Raw genomic sequence first — 15,181 nt, 5'->3', positions numbered from 1 at the left:
CAAATAACTTTGCAGAACTTATATCTCTCTGACATTTATTATACTTTGCTCTTGTCAAAGGATGTAGCAAATTGCAGATATTTGGTGACTCACAGATCATTATTAAATGGTTTAATCAACAAACTGTTTGTCACACACACACACACTCCGACACATATTGGATGATGCTTTGAGATTGAGAACACATTTTGACATTTCTTCTTGTCAACATATATACAGGGAACACAACCAAGTTTCTGATAAGCTATCCAAGGAAGCCACGCACCTGCCAAGGGGGGTCTAGTTGATCCAAGAACAGTAGGATATGGACTTGTACAACTATTACCACTGCCCATTCATGGATGAGAAATTTTGATGGGGCCAGGGGCCCTGATTTATGAGTATTTTATGGCACAATTTTGTTGTAAATATTTGAATTATAGCATATATTTATGTCTATATATTACTAAACTTTTCATATGTAATTATTCATAGTTGTCTCCCTTAGATGGGATTGACATATATTTTTGAGACAAAACAACACAAATAGTGGCCAGACCACTGATATTTCATATGCTATCAAGCATCTTCAACATGTAATTTTCTATATTAATGAAAATTATGATTTTTCCATGGGAAAAAACATCATAATAATTGAGGACCCTGAAGGTTTGTACTAAATTTCAAATATATATATATATATAGCCCCAAGGGTTAGCCCAACTGGTCAAGTCGTGCCTCGCCAAAACGGGAGGTCACAGGGTCGATTCTACCCGAAGCCCTTGGGGTTAGGTCTGTGATGGCCGAGGGGTGTGATCCTAGAGATCAGCCCTAGTTATTTCGTGGACGTAGCCTGCACCCCCTGACCACGGGTGTACGTGAACCACCAGGAAAAAAAAATATATATATATATATTTGAAAGTTTATTACTAATTGGTGTTGTGATTGTGCAGGCAGATCTCTCCATTAGAAGGTTGAATATTTTGAAGCATGCTTGGACTAGTGGATATCTCTGATTTAGCTTATAAGGAGAGATGAAGCATCTTGGGGAGACAAGATACTTGGGAGGACATCTGGCGTGCCCGTGATGATATCTAGATCGGAAAGTAGGGAAGGTATCATTGATCTTATGGATATCTAACCTTGGATGCGATACCTAGATCCCTGGGCTGGTGTGAGAGTTGAAGCCTCATGGTACATATAGTGGCTAAATCTTGGAATACACCTTAGTTCCAACTGGTTAGATACTTTGGTTAAGTATCTAATCTGTAGCACTGTGTGTGTTGTGACTCTTCATAGAACATATCATTTTGATTGCGTCCATGTATCTATTTATGTATAATTATGAATATCTTCTTATTTAAGAGGGAGTGTTGAAGAATTTAACTAGTGTCGGTCTTCATAAATTGTATTTGGGTCATGATGTAATTGTCAAAGGAAAGAAAGAGAGTAATTTTTATTGTAAAAGAAAATTGACTTATTAAAGCATGGGTTTCATGCTTGGATCATTGTTCAATAAGTCAAAGCACCCATTGTGTGCTTCTAGGTTTTTGTCTTAAGTCAAAGTCATAATGTATTAGACCCTTCTTGGGCTCCTTATGTTAAGAAAATAAAGTTATACTCCTCCACCAAGTCAGGTTCTTCACCCCTTCAAGTTGGCCTCTAGTCCTTCATATCAACCTTATAGAAGAATTGCAAACAACTATAACTAGAAATGAAGTCGACCTATTTGACATACCACCGATGACGAGTTCGATTTACAGTTTGAATTGAAGAATAAAGGGATGCAAAGGCCTAGAAAATAAGAGTCAATCCAAGCGAAGAAGGAAGAGAATTCTGTTAAGATAAGAGAACCAAAATCTTGATGTTTTCTGTCACACATGTTATCTTGAAGCTAGTTGAAGAGGCCAAGGATGAAAGATCAAGTTACATAAGCTGCAGGAGAGAAGAGATGAGATTCTAGACAACTACTTAAGTTGAGGGTTCACTTGGTGGATGGAGTCCATGCCTTTGGTAAAAAGGTCAAGATTGTCTTAATTTTATTTGAATCTACTAGTGGATGAGTTTGACCGGGTTTTCCCCTTCATAGGGGTTTTTCCCTGACTGAGTGCCTACATCTTGTGTTCCTTATTATGTTCGTGATCTTCATTGCTTGGCATTTGTCTTGATGATAAAAATATAATAACTACAAAGATGAATTGATAAGAAACATCACAAGAAAGTGTCAAATATAAGAGAAATCGATTTAAATAAGCCCTAATTAAGCTACCCTAGATTTCTCAACATGCTCTTCCAACTTTCTATCTGCTTATTATATTTAATTAATAAAAAAGTCAATTTATAACATTACAATATAATGACCACTAAAGATCCTTTCCAATATCTAATGACACCTACCCTTGCTCTTCCAACATTCTTTGTGCTTATTGTATTTAATTAATAAAAAAGTTAGTTTCCATTCATATGAATGGTTTTGTTTGCATCTAAAATCAATTAGCACTAGAACCAACATATATTGGTATACAATATATCAAATGAACGAAGTCATTTCACATTGCACAATAGCCAAATATTAGCCTTTTAAAAGACAAATCTAGGTATCAACCCTATATTATCTATGAACCTTATTTGAATACACCCCACAAGGGGGTATCTCAAGATTCATACACATCATTAAGACAAAATCAAAACAATTGTAAATACACAAAAGTGAACATGCAATCACACATACACAAGAACTTGTTGCTTGGTTGTTGTCTTATTAACTTTTCTAAATAGGTCATCATTTTTAACCTAGGATCTTTTAAGCATTGGGATGTTAAAAAAATCAAGATACAAACCTTCACCATTTTACTCTCTTACCTATTATTTAATAAATGTTTAGGTTCACACTTGTTTTTTTTATCCCTGGTCGTGTAATATATCCAAAGTTAAAATGAATCTATGTAATTTAATTATAAGTTTATCATATAGTAAGAAAAATAGTACATCCTAACTACTCTTGTTTTTCATATAATTTTCTTAGCATTATATGCACATCATTGAAACCTAAATCAAGACAATTGTAAATGTCACAAAGAGGACACACACACAAGAATTTATCATTTGTGTTGTCTAGTAAGCTCTCCAAAGCAAGAATTAGAAGGTTTAAGTAAAATCATTGCACTCCAATATTGTCTTGACATATCTTTCTTGAAGATGACATTGGAATTCAAAAGAATCCATATATCCATAAAAAACCAAACCCCATATACAAAATATTGTAAATTCCCTCACAAGGTACATGCAATGGATGTGCATGGTATGGAGGCTATGTTAGTGTTGGAAGCAATGTTAGTGCTCAGGTTCAATGCATGTTTAGTTTCTATTCATAACTTGTCAAACCTAGAGTGTGTCAAACAATTAAGAGTGCAATTTTCTCTTCAAGGATAGTGGATAAGAAAACAATGCCATTCCACCTAAAAATACATGGTTGATCATTGAGCTGATCTCCCAACATTGTTAACATGCTAGCTATCTTCAGTGACCTCAATGAAAAACTCAAACTAAGAATGGTTATTAAACAAAGAATGGTATCACATCTCAAAAGATAATAAACATTGGAGAACTAATGACAATACTTAACAATTTATTGTTTGAAGGATCTCGGCCATGAAATCTTGCAGTTACAAAGATGCATGTTTTTTTGTCTATTAATCTAATCAAAGCCAGATGCATTGTACGAAATGAAAAACAAAAATCCATGTTTTCCTTGGAAAATCTGAATAAATCAATTCTAATGTCATTCCACATGATAATTCCTAGCTGAGTAGTGAATATGCTTCAAAGCATTGTTGACACACCAGCTTTGTTCAACAAATGGAATGAATAACACTCAAACAATCTAAAAATGATCATTAAACAAAGGGTGATAACACATCATTAGTCATAATTCAATTGAAAAACACTAGAGAAATGAATTTAAAGGCCTACAAATAGATTGTTTAAGGCACCTCATCTAGCTATGAAACGTTTTAGTTATAAAGATCCATAATTTCTGACGTCACCAGGCTAGTTAACAGAATATTAATCCAAGATGTGTGTTTCATATCTAAGGTAGAAAAGAGCAACCCTAAAATATATTGTTTGCTAAACAAGTAGCTCTCTAACATCAAGATTTAAAATACAATATGCAATTCTACATCATAAATAATTACATTAATTAGACTTTCACTTTTAAAGAAAAGAGACTACGAACCTGAAAAGTAAAAAAATCACAAAGCTAAGATGGTGGGTTTTACCTGTCTAAGTATATGATTTTCATTATGCAAAGCGAAGATCATTTTTTCTGACTCTGATTTCTTGTGCTCAATCTCCTTAACCCTTGTTTCTAAATCATTTAAGTATGCTTTCTTATTTCCTCTTTCTTATTGTGCAAAAAATTTATTCCTAAGCAACACGTTCATAGCATACATGTGTCTGTTGAATTGAAAATAATTTACAACATAAACATATGAAACCCAAGGACAACCTCACATTTAGCAATTGCTTCCAATCTCTAGTAGACTTGGAGATACCTGGTAAAGAAGTACCTGCGCAAGAAAGTACCTTCAATGAATCCCTATGCAAGGAAGTGCCTCCAATGGAAGGAACCACAATCTAAAGTACACAGATTCTTACATCCCTAGAAATCATCCTGAAAACCAGAGTAGCTATCAGTATGAACATAGTGAACAGATCATAATCAATACCAGAATTTCAATAGTGGCCAAAGAACCCTAACTCCTTCTGAGGGAAGAAGAACAATGGATCATATAAGCAGACCCCAAAGTTGCAGCAAAAGAAGAGAGATACAAGTAGAAAGGAAAAGAAAAAGGTTTAGTTTTCAATGCCCCCACTCTGTCATCAAGGGGACCACCCATTTGGACTTCACCTACACTCACCCGGGGGAATGGAAATCCAAAAGAAAGCATAGGGAAAGAGAGGTAGAGAGAGACATAGCCCTAGGAATAGAGAACTCACTCTTTCAATGCAGATGCTCTGTAAGAGAGCTTCTCCTTGGCACTCCCTCAACATAAGCTTTAGCAAGGCTCTCTGTGTTGGAAAGGAGAAACCATATACAGGCTTCTTAGTTTGCAAACAGCTTTATAAAGTGAAAAAATCTTCTCTCACTCACCCAACGCCTACCTGCATGGTGGCCTTGATTCAAAGTTTTGGTGCAATTAAGACATATTTTATAGTTTATACATGTGAGTGAATACATGTGTGTTGCATGAAAAGGTCGTACAATTTTTTAATATTAAATTTGCAGCTCATGTTGATAAAAAAAATAAGTAAAAAAATTAATATAATAACTAATCCAAAGATAGATATAGGAAAAAAAAACTTGTGAGTGGGAATGCGAAGCTTGCATGCAGGGCTTGCGTGCAGCCCATGTATCCCCTCTCCACACTCTAAGAGTTTTCCAAACCTCATATCATGTATGCCTTGTAAATTGCATCCTGCCATCTTAAGGGATGGAACATGCATGCTACGACATCCATTACCCAACCATTGAGTTTAACAATCAAGTACCATCACTCATGCCTACCCTCCCTCGTGCATGGCTACCTTCCTCTGGCTTTTGAATAAGCAAGGATGTTATCTTTGATGTTGATGGTCTCGCTCCCATTATGCCTATGCCTATGCCTCTACCTATATTGATTCCTTTGATAGCAGGTACCAACCACCTTTCAATGCCCTAGATTCTTGTGATAAAAGATATCGAATGCCCCACCCAAATATATGGTCTATATTGCTCAGGTCCTGCTTAGATGATATGACGTGGCTCGAAGCATCTAGAGAATACTTGAAAGGGGGAAGGAGGTTAGGAGATATGGCCACTGGTTGAATTAACCTAGTGGCCTCTAAAACCAAAAGAATAAGAAAATAACTAACTTTCACTTGCATGAAAGGATGGTTGTCTGGATGGAGTAGAACTGAAAGGAAAATCAAGGTTATAGTCAAGGATTGAATTTATCATCTTCATACCTTTAATGGAAGCGCGTATCAAGGCATTTATGTACCAAACATCTATATTACCAATAGGACAAGGCCAACCAAATAGACAAGGAAGAGAATAATATATATTACCTTCCGTCCACGTGAAGGGTGGCAGACACATATCAGTAACAAGAGAAAGCTGACCCAAAAGAACAGGAGGGGACAATGGGTCATCACATCGAATGAAAAAGGATCTTACTTACTTTGTAATAGGGTAACAAAGGTTTAGGTTAGTTTATTTATATCTAGTCTAATAGATGGACTTGTTCTTCTTGTTGCTTTAGGTAGAGAGAGAGATAGGGAAAGTGATTCATTCATTCATCTCCTATTCCCAACACTGACCTCTCTCTCCTGATTGCAAGGGTATTCGAGCATCCGAAAAGTCTTGGTTTCATTAGCTGAATAGTCAAGTTGCTAGTTTCATTAGGGTTTCTATCCAGTTGGATTAGTCGGGGGTTAGATAGTTTTTAATGAGTAGGGTAGACCCCTAGTTGTTGGATTGTTTAGAAGGGAAACATTTTTTAGACGAGAAACACATGAGAACAAACCAACAAAAGAAATAGGGGTGGATTGAAAAATATGTAGAAGATGTGAGAAATAGTTTATGGGCCGCCTTAAAGCCATTCTAGAAATATAAAACTAATGTGTATAGTGTCGACATTTTGGAGGAGAGGTTCGACGCATATGTCAATGATTGTTTCAAATGAAATAACAATTATGATCATTACAAAGTGCTAATTGCTGGTCTCCAGCATGATATGTGGCTTGGAATCACCCACATCACTGCCCTTGGAAATTGTAAGCTCATTTTCAATCAGGTAAGAAGCCTTATCTCTTTTTTTCCCTTAGAAATAATTTTCCAACATTAATTTCAACAGAGATTTATTTCCCTTCATGGAAATCATTGTATGTTATGTAGGTAATGGGTATGTGAAGCGTGAATAAAACATGGTAAACATGTACTCTAATAGAGTTTGGACACTGGCTTCATAGTCTAGGAGTTTTAAATTGAACAATATATGTTATAAATATGGCTATGTCATGTAGCAAGGACAGAGTCACTCGCCTAACGTGAGACTCTAAGAGGGTATGGAATCTGAAGGAATGAATGAATATATTTCTAATGATATGAAGTTCTGATGGTAAACCCTACCCAAAACCTATATATTTAATCCAACCGACGAGCCTACAAATAGGTCATCTGGATTCTATTATCAAAGGTCTTTAATTCCAATATCAGGCTCAGGTGGCATCCCAAAGAATGGGAGAAATTGCAATACACAATTTTTTTGCCCGCACCCTTGTCCTATGCAAGGAAAATGATTAGCTATTTTCTCAAATAAAAATAAATACAGAGCAACAACAAAAGATTCAAAATGATGTACACTAACGTATTCAGGTGTGTACTTTGAAAAATATTATGCTGCAACTTTTCTTGAGAAAAGGGAAAATACTATGTTGCAACTTTTTTTGAGTATAGATGAGAGTTACTTATTTTTATGTTGTTGGATTCTCCTCCATTGTCCCATTTCGATGGTTTTTTGTCACTACCTATGGATCAACTAGCAGTAATGGAACTACTATCCATTAATGTTAATGGAACTAGTATGCTTATACTTGACATGGATCTTCATTTGGATCATCTGGACCTGGGACCTTGGGACTAGATCTATTGTGATGGGAACTACTACTACATACACCCAGACTTCTGTTGGTGTAGGTGGAAACATTGCATGATTATGCACATGGCAACAAGTGTAGTTTGCAAGGCAAGTGGGAGAACAATGTTATGCAATTTATTATGCATGGAAATGGAAAACGTTTATTGTTAGGAAACTAATGTTAAAGAAATGCTAGCATTAGTTGAGTGAAAAGATTTCGTTCACCAAAGCTAATTTATATCTTAGCTTTCAAGGGGTCGGTGCCTCAGGAGGAGGCCAAATAAGACCTCCAATATTAAAGCTTCATTAAAATCATGAAAATTTATAAAACAAATTATTAAATCCATTGGAACTTTGGTTGAAAGAAGTGAGGGTCACCTCCATGAGGGTCAGTGGTAAGAGGATGAAAGTGTGCATCTATGCGTACAAAAACACACCTCACCCTCCCACCAACTATGTTTCAAAGGTGTAGGTGTTGTGTGTAAAACTTGATGAACTTAATTATTAATGATTTTAACACATTTCCCTACAAGGTGAAGCAAAACCATAACTCAAAGACTAACAAAATGGAATGCAAGGGTGTTAAGACTCAAGATATGTTTGTTAACTAGGTCAAAGGGTGGGGAAAAAAATCATTTATTTAATTCGATAAGAAGAAATGCTATTTTTTTTAAAAAGTGGGCTCCTCCGCCCCCAACCCCCATATCACATCAAGGGGACCTTCAAGAAGGGGTAGGTTTATAATTGTTACCCTTAATATCAATTCCCATGCTATAACCCTCTTGATATACCCATGTGTCATGTCTTCAATGCCTAATACATCTTCCTTCTAATGCATGGTTGTGAATTGTATTGAGGGATGTAAGGTATGTTTTCAATTCCCACTAGATCAATGGGAATTTATGGCAAAGAGTATAGAATGATTGTTACCCATCCAAATACATGGTTAACCCTAGGAGAATTTTTTTCTCTTTTTTTTCTCCTAGGATGCAACTTGTTAGCCAACATCCCCTAAAAATTATTGGTTGTGTATTTGTTCCCTTACTTCACCTTGGAGGTTATCAATTGTCCCTAGTCTAGTGTGACCTTAATTTGAGTCTTTCTTTCACTTTTTGGGAGGGGAAAAATAGGAGCCTAATATTGGTAACATTTCATGTTATTCATACTTAACACTTTTCATCATTCCTCAATGTATGTTATCCCATATTTTGATTGGTTGTTCTCATTTGCTCATATTGGATCCCTATTAGCCTTGTCCTCTGGGAAGGAGTTGAAAATACCTAAGCTTGATGAAGTTGTAAGAAAATAAAATGCATGAGCCAAGTATCAAAATGAAAAATAATTTCAAGGGATGTAAAGAAAGCAAAAACTAATTATAGCTTAAGCTCTACCCCCTCTTACATAACTACTCATCCCCGATAGTATCAATGCATATCACACCTATCAAAGTAAAAGGAACTCTCAATGAACATCTCGACCATGATGAAGTGATAAATTCCCCATCATTAAAAGGGGATTTTATCATCATTAATGCTTGATAAATTAATAAATCTTGTTAAACAAGTCATATCAAAGCAAGAAAGAAAAAGGAAAATATGGGGTTTGGAAAAACAAAGGTGAGGGAAGGTAACTCAAGAAACTAAGCATTTCCTCTACAAAGGCAGTCATGGAGATGGTTTTCATAACTTAGTATAATACTATGACACTTTTCATTAAGTAAAACCAAATCCATAACACCTATCACTTGCACCTATCATTTTAAAGTGTCATCCTAGGAAATGTTCCTTCCCTTAGGGTTGGAAGCACCTAATAGGGTCATGCGATAACCCTCCAATTATTAAGTATGGCAACTTATGCACAACCATAATCTAGTAAGATATTTGAAGATGATACTTGTGTGAAGTACTTTTATGGCTTTAACATTGAATATGGTCCACCTTGATGCTTTTATGGTTCTTATATCCATGATGTTGATTTCACTTGATTCCTTGAGTATGTGTTAGATGACTCTTACAAGTTCTACCAAAATTACTTGAGAGATGATATGACGCTTCCCTGGTCTTCCATAGATGATGTCCAACCACTTTGATGATGACCCAGTTCTCTTTGATAGAGGATGTTTGATGCCTTTTGAGAGACATTGACCTTGAGGATGATTTAGCACAGTTCATGACACCATACCATAGCCTCAAGACATTTGACATTATTGATCCAAGCTAGGATGTTACTTGGAGACTGGATATGCCTAAGATATGATAGGATGCACCAAAGTTGGCATTGCACCTTCTTGACAGATGTTGTTCCTTTCTTGGCGGTGATTGATGATAATGATGACTTAGTATCCCTCTGAAAGGGACTTCACACCCTCTACCCTGGTGACATCACACCCTAGCACGATGATATCACCCTTTCGATGCATTTGATGATGACATAAAGGATGATGTTGGTCTTGAGAGGGTTTCCTTTAATGGAGTGGCACCATTTGATGGGGAGGAATAATTTTTGGGATGAGATAGACCTATAGGGTCATCACTCGCACCTTTTCATGGAGAGGCATATATTTTGGAGATTATGTCACCCTTAAAGGCTTTTAGAATCACATGTTTGGGTTAACTAAGGCTTATTTTCATGTTACTTCATTATTTTGGTTATCTTTGGGGGTTAGCTTGATGACCCATCTACCTTGCATCATGGATTTAGTAATTTTTTGGGCTTTTAATCTAATTTGAAGGAAAAATGACTTTATTACCCTCATATAAATAGAAGATTCAATTTCCTCTTGGACCATTGTTACCCTTGAAACATAACTTCTATTCATTAGTGATTTTATCTCGAATGCACAATGGAGGACTAGTCGAGCAACTTTCTTGGGCGGATGTTATGATGTGATGTGATCTCTTTTCATGGATGCTTATGGTGGATCTTAGATGTTGCATGATGAAGTAATTTAGATTTTATTTTTTTTTAATCTTAGCATGGGATTAATATTATTGTTCTAAGTTAGTTTACTTGGTATTTGATTCATTATCCCTTGTTCAGCTAAACCATTCCTCCAAGTATTTGAGGAATAAAGATGGGATTTTCTTTCCCTTAATCGTCCAGAAATTAAGAACCTAAATTCAAACCCTAGAGTAAGTTAGTTTGTTTTCCCTAATTTTCTTTGGATTTAGACTCACTCCAAAGAAACTTATAATAATTTATATCCTAGACTCCATATGCCCTAGATTGAAAAGGCACCAATCTATCTCACTTGTGGCACTGATCTAAAATATAAAAATAGTTTTTTTTTTTTAAATGTGATCAAGGTTAAATTATAGTAAAATATTGTGATTTTAGCATTTAATGTCTTGCTGATGTATGCCCTAGGGTCAAGTCTTATTTAAAAGTGCATTAGAGAAACTAAATTAAAGTTTTCAATGCATTTTTAGTCACTTTTTAAGCTTGACATCAAAATTTATTTATTGTTATATGGTTTATTGATTGTCAATTATTTTTGTAACTTTTTCCTTAGTTTACTCTTGAATTTGGCCTCCATATCACATAACTTTTGCATGATTTTAATGGTTAATTTTGATGATGTTATATACTATTTTTTTCTACAATTTCCTAGCTTAAAACCCTAGTTTATAATAACCTTGATTTTTTCTTGATTTGGCTCCTTAGGCTAATCATATCCTTTAAATTGACCAATAAATCCCTTGAAACCAAATATTGACTTTATTCCTTCATCCACTACAACCCTAGTTTGTCTTTTTATTGAAAGGAATTTTATTGTGGGATCCTTAGGGGGCACATAACTTAAGATCCTTGGGTTACTTGATCCTTATCCCTACCAAGGAAACCTCCCTTGTTGATGATAGTAGCATTGAATAGGTACTTCCATATAGTTCTAAGTGTCTAGACATATCAAAGTCATCAAAGAAACTTTTAACCTTAGCAAATTACTTTAATCAAAGGACTAATTAAAGTAATTGCTTTTTATAAGAAATGGTGAGTTAATTTAATGAAATTCAAAGGTTTTTCTTTTTGTGTAAAGTAAATTATATTACTAAAACGTAGAAGTTTACATCAAAATGACTCCATAGTTCATATCGATCTCTCCTCGTGGAGACTAGACCACACCCAAAATTGGACCCGTTGGAGGGTCAAAGGAGACATACATTACATAGCATAACTAGAACAAAATAAGCATATATTATGGATTCTATCAATCTAATTAGAAACATATTCAATAACCTAAAGAAATTTAGAGATAAAAGTCATTAGATAATCAAGGTATTAGCTTAGAGTCATAGTCAACTTCCAAGAGTGGGCTTGCATGATCTCTAGGAGGTCTTGGTGTCAGTGGTGGGATTCCCAAGTGTTATTCAATGTGGGCTAATTTTCATTCCATCATGTCAAACCTATAGTCATTATTCCTTAGATGACCATGGATATGGTCCAAACTCTTGAGCATATCCCTTCTTGTTTCCTAGTCATCCATTATCACTCTACCTAAGAGGAATTTCACAATCCAATAGAGATTTACAACTTGCATGTATTGGCTCATCCTAGTCTGTGTCTGTCTGATTTTAGAGGCCCAAGCTTCCCATTTTCCCCTCACCACAAGTTGTTGCTTCTCATTCTACCTTATTGATTTCTTCTTGCATGTGTAGGGGAATTTGATCTCAGTATTGGGCTACATATTCTTCACCCATGTTTTGTAGGTTGGTGTTCACTCTCTGACCTCTTGTTGCATGATACAAAAAACCCCTTCTCATACACCCCCTCTCTCTTGGCGTGTTAAAAATATTTTCCATGAACAAGGTTGGAACTATGGAACCATTCTACACAAGCCAAGTTGCAATATCTAACCAAGCAGAGAGAATATATTAGTAAAAAAAAATTGGGTGATAGACCTATAGCCCACAATGTTAGTTTTCCCCTTACAATGATAAGTGAGAGAATTCAACCATGTTTTACTTCCTCTAGTGATACTTTCTTAGCCTAAGACTGAAGACGAGAAATTATGACACCTCCACTCCATTGAAAGAGGATGTGGGACAATATCAATTTTTGTCCAAACACCATTTATGAGAATATGGAACCACCCTGAGAAATCTCTACAAGTCTTTGTATTATTTTTATCAAAAAATCTTCCACATCTAGCCCAAATCCACCAATAGAAGGAGGAATGGATCATCTTAAATAAACTTTCCCACCCCCACTGGCTTATATGGGTTGTAAGACTTATAGGGTCATTCCCCACCCACCCAATTTATACTATCATAGATTCCCCCCTAAAATAATTTCCCCAAATGCTTAAACCCTTCCAATCTTTTCTCTCTGGCCAACACCCTCACAAGGAAACATAAATATATGGATATATAGAGTTTTGTTTTTCTTGAGTTATGACTAAAAGGGAGGATGGTTCTATGATATAACTATAAAAATATTGAATATTTCCCTAAATTACTAAGAAAATCCGATTCTTAGACTACCAATTACCTCGGAGAGATGAATTAAGAATTTGTTTTGCTCCTTGGTAACATCACTGCTCCTAGTTCTCTAGTATTTGCTCACTTACCTAGTGGTTGAGCAGGGCATGCATTCAAATTAGTGCCAACCAACCCCCTTAGAACATTCAAATGCTAAGCTTGGTGACGGCCACCCTCACAGAGCTCCTGCAACTAATGTTGGAATTGATCTCCCTTGCTTCAACCATCTGGTGAATTACTTTTGACCGATTGTAAACCTCTACTTTTATTTCCCTTCCCAACTTTCAACATTTCTTCATGGCTTTTACATTGGAATTTCATCCCCTTTAACAAGTTTCACTCATCGCATATCCTCCTCCATAATCATGTTACACATGCACAACATAAATTTTCGATCCCTTGCGTTATTTTCACTACCCATCTCCACAGTTTGATTGCCATTCAACTAGGGAATTTCTATCCATCTTAACTCCAATTGCATGCTCAATTCAATATTAGGTATTTTATTGATAATCATCCCCTCCTCCGCCATTGAATTCCATCTTTCGAGCTCATTCTCCAACCAGTACTCCCACACGAACTTCTCTGTTGCATACATCCTTAAATTTTGTAAATGGTATAGGACCCAAGGATTGCATATGATATCAAAATATGCCATCTTCAGGGGGCATGTTGCCATGTCCCCTTGCATATTAGTCAAGTGGGGTGGTGGCATCCCGCCCCCTGTGCTACTCTAGTCATCCCATCTAGGGTAATGAAATGAAAAGGTTATTTGCATTAGTTAATTAAATTAATCTCAACCATTTATCTCAAGTGAAGTTGGGATATATTCTCAACTGCCAATCACTTTGGAGTTTAGGGTTGTGAATTTGGTCAATAACTCAAACTTATAAAAGGAATGTTAGGATAAGGGAAAAGACACATCTAGTAAGCATAAGACAATGAGATAGTGAGATCTCATTGATTGGGTGGAGAAGGATATTCATTTAAAATTGTAGAGTCTAATGAAGAGAATAAGGGAGATGGATCTAGATCAACCAACAAGATAGAAGAACATATTTTTGAGGGTTCAATGAGAAAAGATAACTTACAAGTTTTTGTTGTTTGTATTTTTCCTCATAGTGCCATTTTTCAAGTAATGGATCCCTTGTATTCTAAAGATAACTTATTAATGAAACAACATATTTAGAGTGCAAAAATCTATGTGTGCACATGTATGATATTTGTGTGAATTTTTCTTTTGTTGTTAAAAATCTAGTAGTGTTTTTTATTCAATTGATTTGAAATTAATTAATTTATAGTAAGGTATTTACTATAGAATTAATTGCTAGTACTTGGGGTTAGAAATTAACATGGTATCACAACTTGCACTCTAGGAGGGATGCCAATTTTTGGGTTTTGCACAGATAAGCCAACAATGATTTAGTGGAGGCCATTCTTTAGAGGGAGAGAGGGAAGTCATACTAGGCAAAGGTTTGGAAAAAATTAAAATTTTGTAAGTGTTTTAATGGACCAAAACATAGATCCACAAAGATGTGGAACAAATCTATCAGATCTACAAGGAGATCTTAAAAAATTTATAAACTAGCAATATTTTGATTCTTATGGGTGCTAGAAGGGACTTAACACATGATATATTTTAGATCTGGGAATGTGAATAGCTAGTCTTAGATTTGAAGAATATTTGGATGGAGCATCTAACTTCCTATCCTAGAAAACAAGGGTAACCTTGCTTTTAAAGGGACATGACCATTGGGGGATTACATAAAATGTTGTTCTTGTATTGATAGATGTAGCACTCAAGATGGTGCATGAAAAGAAGGACATCATAACCCAAAGAGTGGTCATGGGTGCTATAAAGGACCATTTTATCTCACACTTGGTAGAGAAGCAGTCATGCAAATAGATGATTAAGGCTTTGGTGGACCTATTCCATAGTGATAATACGAACAGGGAGACGACCTTAACGAACAAGCTCAAATCCATCTAGAAGTCAAGGTTTGATAACATCACTAATTATCTCATTAGGATCACATATACATG

Source organism: Pinus tabuliformis, chromosome 5_1 (genome assembly GCF_031772625.1).
Source record: "Pinus tabuliformis cultivar Carrire ecotype Pingquan chromosome 5_1, CPIR1, whole genome shotgun sequence".
Lineage (NCBI taxonomy): Eukaryota > Viridiplantae > Streptophyta > Pinopsida > Pinales > Pinaceae > Pinus > Pinus tabuliformis.
The sequence above is the reverse complement of the archived record's forward strand: the minus strand, read 5'-3'. Positions refer to the sequence as shown.